Source organism: Vicugna pacos, chromosome 33 (assembly GCF_048564905.1).
Source record: "Vicugna pacos chromosome 33, VicPac4, whole genome shotgun sequence".
Classification (NCBI taxonomy): Eukaryota; Metazoa; Chordata; class Mammalia; order Artiodactyla; family Camelidae; genus Vicugna; species Vicugna pacos.
In genome coordinates, this window is record NC_133019.1 from 12,060,761 (window position 1) to 12,074,224 (window position 13,464).

A 13,464-nucleotide genomic window follows, 5' to 3' on the forward strand; every position below is an offset into this window, starting at 1 on the left:
TGTGAATGATCTGATATGTGGTCCGTGTTCCTGTGTTGAATGACTTGAGCAGTGAGCGCCGGATTCTCGGAGGACCAGACTTGAGTGAGCACGCACGTGGGACTTTTATTTCACGAGCTGCCTGAAGACCCCATCAGAATTCTCGCCAGCCTCACGCCAGGTCTGGTGGTGGGAAAAGTCTGATACCATGTTGTAGGGCCACCTTGTTAGAGCCACTGTGATTGCAGGCTGGTTCCTTTTCCCTATCCAGGGTTGTTCCATCAATAGGAAAGCAGGTCTGGAAACCCAAGAGAGGCCCTCAGAGCCTTGAAATACCTCCAGGCCTCCAGTTACAAAACTATGGGGTTTGTCCACCCATCCAGCTTTTCCCCTCATCCCTGCACATTGCAGAGGCTCTGTTGATTTTTCTTCCTTTCTCTACCAAGGACGTTGGTTTTCCTCTCTGTAAAATGGAGGGATTTGACCAGATGCTCTGTGAGTGCCCCTCCAGTGTTGATGGCCCACCAGCTGGGTTCTAGCTGCTCAAGGTCTTCAGGTTAGTTGGAGAAGATAGACTTCTATTTATGAAACCCGTGAAGCCAGGGTTCTCAATCCTGCTGTGTATTTGGATGCCTGGGGAGCTCTTTGAAAAGCAGCAGTGCTTGGGCCCACCCTGAATCCGTGTCTCCAGGAGTGGATCCTGGGCGGCAGCAGTTTTAAATCTCCTGAGGTGGTTCCAAGGTAGAGCTCTCAGACAAACCAATGTTTAGGTACCGTGGTCGTGAACGTGGCAGGATACTTTTTTTTTTTATTTGAGACAATGATTTGTGTTTTGCTCTTGGAACTTCTTCCTTGTCTCATCCCCCAGCGGACGCCCAGGTCAGTGTATCTCTTGGTCTCAGAGCTTGTAGGAGGACCGGAATCAGAAGCTACTTGAAGACACCTGCTCTTTTTGCCTCATGTAAAGCTATAAGTGAGCAGGAAAGGTTAGGACGGGTGTTCTGCCTGGGGAGGAGATCCTCTGAGAGCAGTGAGCAAACAGAAGACAAACGGATGCCAGAGGCGGGGGTGCTGTAGGGTACTCAGTGGGTGCAGCTGGAGGAAGTGGTCGGACCTCGCAGGGGTGGCGGTGTGTGTCTCCGTGGGGTCTGGGACTGAGGCCAGCCAGGCTCTTGTGTCCGAATGAGGCATAAAGTGCCCAGCTCAAGACCCAGAGTGACCCTGCAGGCAGGGAAAAAGGGCTAGTGAGGACCACAGAAACCCTGCGCCTTGGTACATCCCTGGCTGGAAACCCCAACAGTGATGCAGATTGGATGTCCTGTCTCTCCAGCAGAGTCAGACTGAGGGTGATTTAAAGAACTGTGCTATTTCTGATACACTTGAATTTATGGACTAAGAGTTATACTCATTCTAATAATAATATTAATATTAATAATAATAATAATAATAATAATTTTGAGTACTTTCTATATGCCAGGCACTAGGCTAAGAAACCTTCATATATGATATCATTTTATCCTCACAAAATGTCCCTCAGTGTATTTTTTTCCCTTCCACTTTACTGAAGAGGAGACGGGCTCAAAGAAGTAAAGAGACCTGAGGGTCACGCACCTTGTCAGGCAGAGGGCGGGGGTGAACCTGGGTCTGTTCTTTCAGCCTGTGCCCTGAACCCCGCACAGAACCTCCTCCCGGCCCCTGTGCAAATGTACCCAACAAAGCGTTACTTGGAGCACAATGGAGGCTCATGTGCTGCAGGCATGAGGGCCTTGGCCGGAGGGGGAAAAAGTCAATGTTGGTTTTTAGGGAAAGGTCTGTGGAACTGTGTTGCGCATAGTGGTTAAGAGCCCAGACTCTAGGATCAGACTGCCTGGGCTCCAAACTCACTCTTCTGGGCAAGTCTTTTACCTCTTTGGTGCCTCAGTTTCCCAATGATAATAAAATGGGGGTGATGATGGAACGACTTCAGAATGAGTTCATGTATGTCACGTGTTTCCAGCGCCGCCTGGCACCCACTGAGGCTGGGCTGGAGCCGCGATGGTGATTATTAGGGGGGAGGAGAGCATCTTCCGCTTTGTGCCGCGGTTTCCTGTTGCGGTGTCTGCATTTCTGTGTGACAGGGTCTGCATCCTCCACTAGACGAGTTTTCCGAGGGTGGGAATGGGGTTGTTTTTGTGCACACATCCCTGGCTCCTAATGTACCACTTTGCACCTCCAGGACAAATGCTCACCAGATGTTCAGTGGGTGCAGGAATGGATCGTTGGGAGAGTTCTGAAAGAATATGGGAACAGCGTGCACAGAGGCACTGAGATATGGACGAGTGCCGGGGGCATGGGCTAGTCAGAGGCTCAGCTCAGCAGGAGAGACGGAGGTTAACCTGGCTCCTGGGCGTAGGAGCTGGAGGCAGTGAGCTTCCCCCAGGCTCACTGGGGCTGGTGCTTATAGTTGGTGCTTCAGGGCTGTCTTTGATGTCGAGCCTGGACTCGGGGCCCCAAAGGGCATAATTATCAGGGAAGTGGGCTGGACGCTAATCTGTAGGGCTCTGTTAAATGCTGGTTCTGTAGTACCCCGTCCTTTCCTTGAGCCTTGGAGAATTTGCCTCCCCTGCCCAGCTCTCTGGCCCCATCCAAAATCATTCTAGATCCTTGTATAGCTATGTTTTAGATCCATGGGTGGACTTCCCAAAGCACACGAACCCAACTAACATGTTCCCAGAGGACCCCCCGAGGACGAGAGCGGGTGGAGTTTTGTAGGTGAGGGGCCAGAACTTGGGCCCACACGCAGCAGGCTTTACTTCTGGAAAATGCAAATTGTTTATTGATTCTTTTTTTTTTTCAATAAAAATAGAATTCTATGTCATCCATTCCACACTGTACTGAGTGTGTGTGTATGTGTGTGTGTGCTGGCTTGGATGTTGGACGGCAGCTTCTCATGGCGGGGGTTGCATTGAGGTTAAGTAAGCACCAAGGAGCCTGAGTTACTGCCCTCTGACACTTCAGGATCTGCTTCTGGAGCAGGGAGAACGAGGCTGACTTTGCTCTCTGGATATGCAGGGCTGGGCTCAGATCTCCACAAGCCACAGGGCCAGCAGGAGTAGGTGCTGGGGAGCAGGAGGAGGAGCAGGAGGCTGGTGTGGGCCAGTCAGGGCCCACAAAACATCTCCTTGGGGAGAGCAGGTGCTCTGGGAGGAGGGGCCCTATGGGGTGGGTACAGGCCCCTGTAAATGAGGTGCCGGCCCTCCAATGCCTCTCTGAGGAACATTGGGAGGAATTAGAGCCTCAGGTCCTCAGCAGGCTCCAAGAGTTGGGCACTGGCTCATGGGTTGGCTGTCCTAGCTGTCCATGCTGGGAGGGGTAGGCAGGCATCCAGGAGATGGCCTCTGAAACTCTGAGCACCCTTTGGGCTGTGCCTTTCACAGGGTAAGGAGAGGCTGGAGAGACAGCCCAAAGTGCTCCTAGAGCGGCCCGCTGCACCTGCCCCTCTCCTCCATCCTGTCCCCGAAGCTGGTCATCTTCCTCCCATCTGGCTGTTCAAAGAGGTGTGTGTGTGAAAGCACAGAGCCTCTTACCTATGAGCTGGCCGACTCCTACTTCTTACTTCTCTCCCTGGGGACTTGGTCTGGAGGTGAACTGGCTCTCCAGAGCAGGCAGGGTGGGGGTAACAGGGCAAAGGGCCGTGCACAAACATAAATTAAAATTAAGGCCTCTGGTGAAGCCAAGATGTGGTTTAATTTCCCATCTGCATGATCACCATTACAATGCATGTTATTGGATATAAAGATAAATCCAGCCCTGTTCCTAATAGCTTTTAATTTCCACCAGACCTGATTATATTGATGCAGGCTCCTTGTGGGAGTTTCCCAGCATGCCCTTCCCCAGCATCCTGACTGGCTGTCTGGGCCCCAGCGGGGAGTTTTGGACACTGCTCAGATGCGGGCCAGATGTATCTGCCAGTGCGCTGGGAGACCAGCCTGGAGCAGCTCCCTTGTCTGTGTGGACGGGGCTCTCGTATGCTGGGTTGTCTTCATGCCTTGGTCAGGTTGGGAGTGCACTGGGGACACTCTGTGTTGGGGGAGGGGAGAAGCAGGAGCAAGGAGAAACTGGCCAGGGTAGGGGGGTCCTTTCTGAAAAGTGGGCGGTGCTCCCGGACCACTTTTGAGAGTGAGAGTCAGTGAGCTCCCTACCCTTCTCCCACCTCCCTGTTTGTCTCCAGGGTTCCAAGTTGCTCACAGGTTTTTGTATCTGAGTTTTGTCCTGCGTCTCCTCTGCCTGGTCTACACTGATCCCCTCTTCTCCTTATGAGAAGGATGCTGTGCTCCTCTTTTGTCCTTTAAACTTGGTTCACATGTGTCCCCTATCGTGAGGCCTTACATAAGCCTTAGCAGAACTTACCGCTCCTCTGATTCCATTCTCGGAGCACTTTATTGCGTCTCCCATTATAGGCAGTTGATTCTGTGTGTCTGCTGCAGGAGGGTGTACAACTGTATCTTTTCCATCTCTTTATCCTGAGGGCCCTCATAGCACTTGTTAAAACAACAACAACAACATCATAATAATATTCACGATAATATTTATCATGTATTGAGACCCCCTTTGTGTTAAGTGTTATCTTGAATCCTCACAATAACCCTTTAAGAAAGATAAAGTTTTTTTAACTGATTGGAACTTTTCCCCTACTTGTATGAATGAAGACAATGAGGCCCAGGGAAGTTAAGTGACTTACCCAAGACCACGCAGCTAATAAGTGGCCTGGGTTTGAGCTGGGGTCCTCTGGGTTACTCTACTTCCGGCTGCCTCTACAGAGCAGACTCCTCATTGAGAATGGACGATCCTCCATTTCCAGAATAGGAGGAGGGCCTGTTCCCTGTCTCTTCTGCTTGCTTGGGGGCAGAAATGTGTCACCAGGCCTTGCATTGACTTCTGGCTCTGTGTGTGGTGAACAGAAAGGCTTTGGCTTTTTTGAAGGACAACAGCTCTCCAGCTGAAAGATGGGTGAACAAAACAACCATTCTCACAGGGAGGCTTTATCAGGCACTGGCTCTGTTTTTGGGCCCAGCGGGAGACACAAAGGCAGTCCTGATCTGGGAATTTAGGATTCTGTTCATGTTGTCAGCTCTGATGGACAAGGATGGATAATCCTGGCACAATAAACAATCAAACATGATCTTGGTTTGCTTTGGAATGCAGAGTCTGTATATTAATTGCATTTGGCTCTGGCTGATACTAAAACTACTTTGATCCCATGAGTCTCCTCCAACTTGGACAGGAGATGGCACAGACATGAGAGAGCCCAGGTGGTGCCCGGAAACTAGTTGGACACATGTAGGCTACAAATGGATGAAGTCACTGACTGTCAGAGCTGGGAGGGCCCTGGAGGTCACGTGGTCCAGCCTCCTCCTTTAGCGATGAAGACTCTCAGGCCCAGACCAATGCCTCTCATTTCCCCTCCCCTTCTCTCCAGCCCATCCTCAAAGTGCATTATCTTAATACCCATGGGGTGCTTTTCTTTTACTACCGGACTTCTTTCCTTCTTTATCTGTCTAAAACCTACCCATCTTTCAAAGTCTGGTTCAAATACCACTATTTCCATGATATCTTTCCCAATTTCTGCTAAGAATGGATTTAAAAATTACCCAGATTAACCTCCTTCTAGGGGATCCTTTTCTGAACTCCCTCTGAACTTTATCAGTTCTTCACTCAAGACACTAATCGTATTTTGTCCTGTAATATTTTAATATAGGTTTTATCCCCACTGTGAGAATGTCTAACCGTCAAGAGTGGGAACTGTATTTCATTCAGACCCCTTTCCTCTCCAGTGCTCATAGAAGATGATTAACAATGGAGATGAAATGACAGTCTCTCCTCTACTGGACTGTCCTGCGGAACTGCCTAAGGTCACATGAAAAGTGGTGGCTTTACAAGATCTAGGCTTGGTGGTCCTTGGCCTCCATTACTCTGAGCTGCTTCGGAGCTACCCAGAGAGAGGCCACTTCTGTGGGTTCCTCCTGTGACACTCTGATGTTTAGTTGCAAAATTGGGCATCCCAGCTTTCTACTACTTAGGGGCACGGAGAAAATGGGCTGGGATGGCCAGTCTGTGCTAATATGAAATAGATGATGTGTTCAAGGCAATTTAACCAATGGGGTTTGGGCTCCTGCTGAGTGCTAGGCAGAGTCTCAGGCCTTGCAGAGAAATTACACTGGACCATGATCTGTTTCTTCCCTTTAGCATCTCCTATCTAGGGGTAATACCGTCTTCCCAAGAAGAAACGATACAACAGAGGCTGGGATCCTTTCTGATGATGGCAGCTCAGCAAGGCTCCTGAAGTGGGGGTGGGGGGAGGCTTGCAGGCAGGCCTTGGAGCAGAAATAGCACGTTGGGTGAGGTGACAGCGTGGGGAAAGGCAAGCAGGAAAGGAGAGGATGGGGTGATCTGCAGACATGGCCAGAGGGTAAGTAGAAGTGGTGAGAGACAAGTCAGGAAAGGACGCCAGGACACTTAACTCACAAAGGTTCTATCCGGTTCTAGAAAAGTAAAAAGGACAACTTGATAATAATGACCGATGTGGAGCACTTACTAAGTTGCCAGACTCTGTTCTAAGCATTTGACATGTGTAGCCCATTCAACCTTCCCAGAAGTCTGAGGTTGAGGGAACCATTATTCTCCCATTTTATAGACAAACAAACTGAGGCACAAATATGCTGAATAAATTGCCTACAGTTAGCAAGTAGGAGAGCCACAATGTAAACCTTTGCTTTCAGACTCCATTCTGTGTGCTCCTGAGCGCTGTACTAAGTTGTCTCATAAAAAATTAATATACAGAATATATTTTCTTAAAAACTGCTGCAAATCAACAAGAAAAAGACAACACAAGAAAAAAATTGGATGAGCAGACAATTTATAGACAAGGTAGAAGTAGGGGATGTGGCAGAAAGAAGACAGGCTGTGAAGCCTGCTGGTCCTAATCGGTGACCTTGAGGAAATTACTTTCAAAGCCTCAGTTTCTTCACCTAGGAAATGGGAGCAGTGACACCTCCTGCATGTGGAATCCTTTAGATGAAAATTAGGACTCTGAGGAGACTTCAATTCTCTGATGGAGAAAGAGTGGCCTAAACTCAGCAGGGAAATTGCGCCCCCAGCTTCATGACGCAGTCCAACCTTGGGCTGGGCTACCCTTTCTGGGTTCTGGGCTGGAGGCAGAACATGGGTCAGCTAGGGATGCTGCCTCCCAGGGGAGCAGTGGTACTGGCATCATGGACTGGAGAATGCCTTTCCCTAAACGTGATCTTGAGAAAGTCATAAACAGCTGGGGCCAGGGAGATGACCCCTGTGGCGTTTTTAACTCAAATAGGCCGCCGTACTACTTGGGCAGAATGAGAGAAACAAGATGTCGTATTATTCATCTCTGTGTTCACTTGTGCCTTGCGTGGTACCTGATCAAAATTATGTTGAGGAAGGAATGAAGGTGGGTGGTTTGGTACCAACCCAGCAAAGATCAGCTCCACCAACCACCTGGGTCTAATCTGCTCAGTCTCAAACCCTGGTTCGGTAATTCCTAGTATCTCCACAGCAATATACAGCTGACAAGGGGCCTTTACGTGATGCCGTTAGTTCCTCACAGTAACCCCAGTCCCTTCCCCATTTTACAGATGGGGAGACAGATGCAGTGACGTTTAATGACTTGTGCAGTTAGAAGAAAGGTCAAAAGAGCAGATGAACACATATTAAGACATATGTGTATGCAGGGCCATGTGGCAGGTACCTGGATGTCATCTCATTTAGTTTTCCTCCCAACCTTGTGAGGGTGGCATGCTACCCCCATTCTTAGGTATAAAGAAATGAGATTCAGAGAGGCCAAGCAATTTCCTCTAGGTCACACAGCTTCTCCGTGGCAGAGCCTGTGCCTGGACCCAGAGCTTTGTCCCCCAAGCTCAAGCTGTTTCCTTGTAACATACTTTAGTGACTGCAGCCTGAGGGCTCTCCCAGGACTCATGACAATTTCTTTCATCAAGGCACTTGCACAGAGGAAAAGGCAGCGATTTTGTTGTTGCTGTTTGCTTATTGTTTGCTTCTATGAGGAAGGGAACATCTGATTCCAGACAGCCTAGTCTTCCTCCTCTGAGTGCAGAGAGAAAAAAAAATCCCACCTTCTAATGCCTCAGAAACACACTTTGCAGGTTAGAGATTACGAGGAAGCATCCAGTAGCAGCAAAGGAATTCTCTCCTAAGTCAGATGGCCTAAATCAGAATGATAATCATCGTGAGAATAACAGTAAGAAAATAAGAGATCAGTCATTGAGCTCTTATGTAAGTGCTTTTTACGAGTCATTTCGTTTCCTCCTCATGAGTGTGCTGTGCAGAAGGTGGTATTTCTCCACTTTGCAGATGAGGACCTTGAGACAGAGAAGCCGGCCACCTGCCCAAGGCCATAGTGTGAGGGCGGGTTGGGGCAGGATCTGAGCCCAGAGCAGTTCGATTTCAGCTCTCAGAGGTGACTTGGGCCACCTCTCCGCTGTGCCCTGATGTCTGTGTCACCTTTCACTTACATGATGCTCTCTGGTTTATAAAGTGGGTTTACAGGCAGCATCTTATTGAATCCTTCCAACCCCATCCAAAGGAGGCACATCCTTCACCTCACTTAACAGGCAGGGAAACCAAGGCTTGGGGGAGCTGAGGGGTCCTCCCAAGGTGACACAGCCAGGGAGGGGTGTACCAGATCTCTGGTTTGATGCTTGCATCCCAGGAGCTCTTGAGGCCCCACCTGGAGCGCATGCCCACGGCTCCCCTTCCAGGCTCCCGGCAGTCGGGCTGCTCTGCATTTGCACGCCAGTTGGTTAGTTCCAGAACCGTCAGCCACAGCTCCTCGGTCAAGCAGAAATGTCTGTGTTCACAGGTGCCTCTGGCGGCGTGTGCATGTGTCGTGTTTTGCTTTTCCATTTAGTTCATGGCAGGTGCTGCATTTCCAGAGCACCCACTGGGTGAATTTCAGTAGATTTAAGACAATTGCAGGCAAACGCTCTGCCCCAGGATCACGTCGCGGCAGTGGACACAGAGCAAACGGCATTGTTTGGTTAAGTTGGCACCTCTGTAAGTTACCCTGAAATCAGAGCAGAATTCTTTATAGAAGGTTATCCTACACATAAATCATCATTAGACTACCTCATTTTTGTTTAATGCCTACCTAACTGTGCTGTAGTCTAAAAATGTGTGTTTAGTGAAGTCAAGGGTTGCAGGGAAATTATAGGGTTTTCAAAAACCCATTTGCTTTGCTGGTGTTCACATCAGAATCAATCTTGCCTTTAGTTCTCAATCTCATTGCAAACATGCTGTATTTCTCGCCGAATTCTGGCATTTAATGTAGGGTAGCATTTATTCAGAAGAAGCCAACGGTGCTTACAGAATGGCAGAGCTATGTATAGATGGCACTTCCTGCCAAGCCTGTGATTTTGAACTCTGTTGTGTGTCAATGAGACGTCGCAGCCATAGCTGGAGCTACGTGGGGAGGGACAGAGCGGAGGCCCGCACTGGGTGGCACTGGGAGGGGAGCCTGCATCCATCATGCAAGCCTCATTGTGCCAGCACATAGTAGGTGCTCAGATGATGTTTCTTGAGTACTTGGAGGAGCATTTAACCAGGATGGTAACGGACCTTTGGATTAGGTTGTAAATAAGATGAATTTAAATGAAGGGAAAGGTGTGGTTCTGTGGCTGCTAGAATAAAGCCTTCATTTACTCCTGTTATGTCCCCAAATCATCAGGGCTTGTTTGCCTTTTTGGTGGAGTGAAGCTGGGTAGCAAAGCTAAAAGGGTGTGGACTCTGGCCTCAGAGATACTTGGGTTCAAATCCCAGCCCTGCTCCTTACTTTCCACATGATCCTAGGTAAGTCCTTTAACCTCTCTGAGCTTTGATTTCCTTGGATGAAAGGATTAGAAATCATGTACTTTTTCTATATAGGGAAAACATATTTTCCATGTATAGTTCATATTTTTCTACATAGCTCTTTCCTATATACAGAACCTTTATATGTAGGTTTCATATAGATCCTCTGTACATAGGTTTTCAGTTTTTCCTAGTGCTGAGCAGACATATGATTAACTGTCCCAGGATTAATCATCTCCTTGAGGAGTGAGTGTCCAGGTGTGAGCATCTAGGTGTGGCTGCCCAGGAGTGAGTATGTAAGAGTGAATGTCCAGGAGAGAGCATGCAGGTGTGACCATCCAGGAGTGAGCATCCAGATGTGAGTATCCAGGTGTGAGCATCGAGGAGGGAGCTTATAGAAGGATGTGCTTGGCTCTCATCCCCCTGGGGGTCACTTGGCCACGAGGTTAGGAGGGACAGAAGACAGCTCTCACACTGGCAGAGGCAGGGGAAGCCCCTCGTGTCTCCCCACATGGCTGAAGCCCAGTCCCTAACATTATGACCTTGGCTTTGTGGTCTACCTGACATCTTGCTGTGTGCAAGATTCTCAGGAGTTTTGACATGTGTCTTTTGGGGCTGCAGAGTCTGCCTTTTGCAGCGGAACCAGGTACAGCCCTCTGCCTTCCAGTACAGGGGGCAGCGGGGCTCTGAGGTGTCCTATAAATTGCAAGTATTTTCTTCTCATACGTGGAGATTTTCCACTCTCCATCTCAGGGTCAGAGCATATCTTTAGGGACATGGAATGTGCTAGAATCTGGAGAGTCAGCTGAGAAGCAGATGACAGAGTGGGAGAGAGACGCCTGTGACAGTGAGTGGCAGTGGTGGTGGTGGCAGCCGGGAGGGAGAGGGGGGCTGTGGCGGAGTCTGGGCTCCAAGTGCAGTTTCTTCTTGTGCACCAGAGTCAGCCAGGCATTGGATGACTTTTATCCTGTGTGTGGTGGTCTGATGGGCTCTCAGACTTTGTGAAGCAAAGGAATCTCTTCCCAAAGCACATGGCAGGGGTCCCTGTTCACTGCCCTTCAGAATGGGACACAGAAAAGGAAAGGGCTTATCTCAGGAATATTCTGGAGCCTGCTGTTACTGACACAGACCTCAGGAAACAACTGCACGATGCCTGATGGGATGAGCTGTACCCTTGGGGCGTGCACCCAGGAAGAGGCACAAACTCCGTCAGGCTGCACCTGGCAATGCCATGTCTTATGTTGACTTACACTGACTTCATCCCCTAACTCTCTCTAATGGCTATGTTGGCATAAGCAACAATCAGTTGGTTGAATTTTCAGTTCATTATTTAATTTAGCAAATGTTTTTTGAGCACTTCCTGTGCGCAAGATGCTGTGTTATGTAGACAGTGATTCCCAAGGGTCTTTGCTTGAGGATCTCAAGGGATTTGGAGAAATTCCTCTTCCCACACACCAAAGAAATTCATTTTAATTAAAACCCATACATGTGTATTTATATGAGTAATGTGCACACTGTGAATTCCACATGTTGGCTGTGCACACCTGTGTACTCACACTCACCCTTCTTTGCTGTGGAAAGGGAAGAGAGAGTCACCTGTGTAGGCCCCCAGAAGCACCTCAGAGCAGAGACACCTTGGCCCACTGTCCATGGGGAAGGGCATCCCCATGGCAGCATCTCTGGCATGAGCACGTCTGGGTGAGTGTGCGGGTCTGGGCCTTTTTCTCCTGAACAGAGAGGACAGCTCCTCCTTCCTTCCTCATCTTCTGGGTGGGAACGTGGGCAACCCATGTGTTCTGAATTTCGTGGACAGTCTTTGGTGGTTTGCTATTTAATGAGGCCTGTTCGGTTCAGGGAGGGTGAGCAGAAGCATGGAAGATGTTGGGATGCTCTGCCTCTCTTCAGGGGCTTGCTGTCTTGGGACACAGGTGACCCCAACACAAGGCAGAGTGTGATGCGGGGACGCCCAGCCTCTGGGGCCTCAGGGACGTGAGCCCTGCCTTCTCTGATTAGCGCAGGTACACTGCTCTGTAAGGTGGCTTTTTCCGTGGGTCCCAGACAATGGGTGTTTTCCTCAGGCTGAGCTCCTGCAGGGGAGAGTGTTCTAGACCTGTCAGCTCTCAACTTTAGAATCACCTGGGGAGCTTTTAAAACACACTATTGGCCAGGCCCAACCCCAGACAATTAAGTCAGCATCCCTGGGGGAAGACCCAGGCATTGTATTTGTGAAGCCCCCTGTGTGAACCTGGTGAGCAGCCGGGTTGCAAACTCCAGTTCTGGTCCAGGAGGCCATCGGGGAGCGGGGCTAAAATCCGGGAGTTCTGAGAACAAAGCCAGTGCTCTTGGGGAAGAAAAGCCTGGTTGGGCTGGAGCTCACGACCCATTTGACGGTGGGGTAGGGTTGATGCTGCACTGAGTTGTGTGTAACTGAACGGCAGTGGGGAGCCACTGAAGATTTTGAGTAGGAAATGTTCTGAAAGGACTTTGGGATTTGGTCTTCAAAGATTAAGGATGTTCATAGAAACAGTGATTATCCCTGCTCAGCCTCCTGGAACCCAGGTCGGCCCTTGGATTTCCTAGGACCTACCACTGGGCCTCACTCAGGCCAGCGGGCTGCAGGCAATCTCTGCCCCACACCCTACACTCTCCTCACTTTCCTGCCCCGTCCCCAGGCAGCTGTCCCGTAACCCAGGTACTGGCCAGGTGAGGGTGGGAGCTTGCCAGTGAGGCCTGTGGGATGTAGGGCCCCACAATTCACACCCAGAATTTAAGCAGTAGAGGGATCTAAAGCAAACTCAACAGTCTCTTTACAATATTAGTGAGCAAATTGGAACTGTGCTTTTAGAGTTTACAGGTCACTTTATATATGTTACACTTCGGCTCATAACAATTCTCGGGTAGCATGAAATGGTTATCCCCACTTACACATGCACACACAGAAGCTCAGAGAGCTTCGGTGGCCTTACTCTGCTGCTTCTCCTATACTTGGGAGAAGAAAACCTTTGTGACAGAAGTAGGTAGCAATGCGGGCCAGTGTCTACTCGACTACTGGACTGTGGACCAGACACTATGCCAGGCACTGTCACAGCGGTGACCTCCTGTTTTAAAGACAGAGTATCTTTTCTGTCTTCCTCATGGTCCGTGGCCCATGAAGAATGGGAAAATACTTGGCTCTATCAGCAGTTGTATGAGTGGATAAATGAAACCATGCTACTCTGGGTCTCTTTCAAGAGTGTACCTCGTCAAGGCCCTTTTGTGTTGTTTGATCCCATCTTATTCTTGTGATGGTTGGTATCAGCCTCACTTTCAAATGAAGAAACTGAGGCTCAGAGGAATGCCTCTCTCCGGCCAGGTAGCAGAGTCAGAGTGGCAGGTGAGGCCGTGCTGTGCGGAGGCATTGATGCTGCATGTACCTGTTGTATGGAATTGCGGGTGGGAGGAGGTAATAATAAAACACAGAGCACCTACCTAGCCATTATGGAAAACAATGTGGAGGCGCCTTAAAAAACTAAAAGTAGAGTTGTCATATAATCTAGCAATCCCACTCCTGGGCACATATTTAGGAAAGATGAAAATTCTAATTTGAAAAGATACATGCACCCTAGTGTT

At 49.4% G+C, this 13,464-nt stretch overlaps 1 protein-coding gene across 1 annotated transcript in view; it reads left to right on the forward strand.

Annotated features, from left to right (window-relative positions):
• DSCAML1 (DS cell adhesion molecule like 1) overlaps positions 1-13,464 on the forward strand; it is a 314,095-nt gene that overhangs the window by 20,107 nt on the left and 280,524 nt on the right. The window lies entirely within an intron of this gene.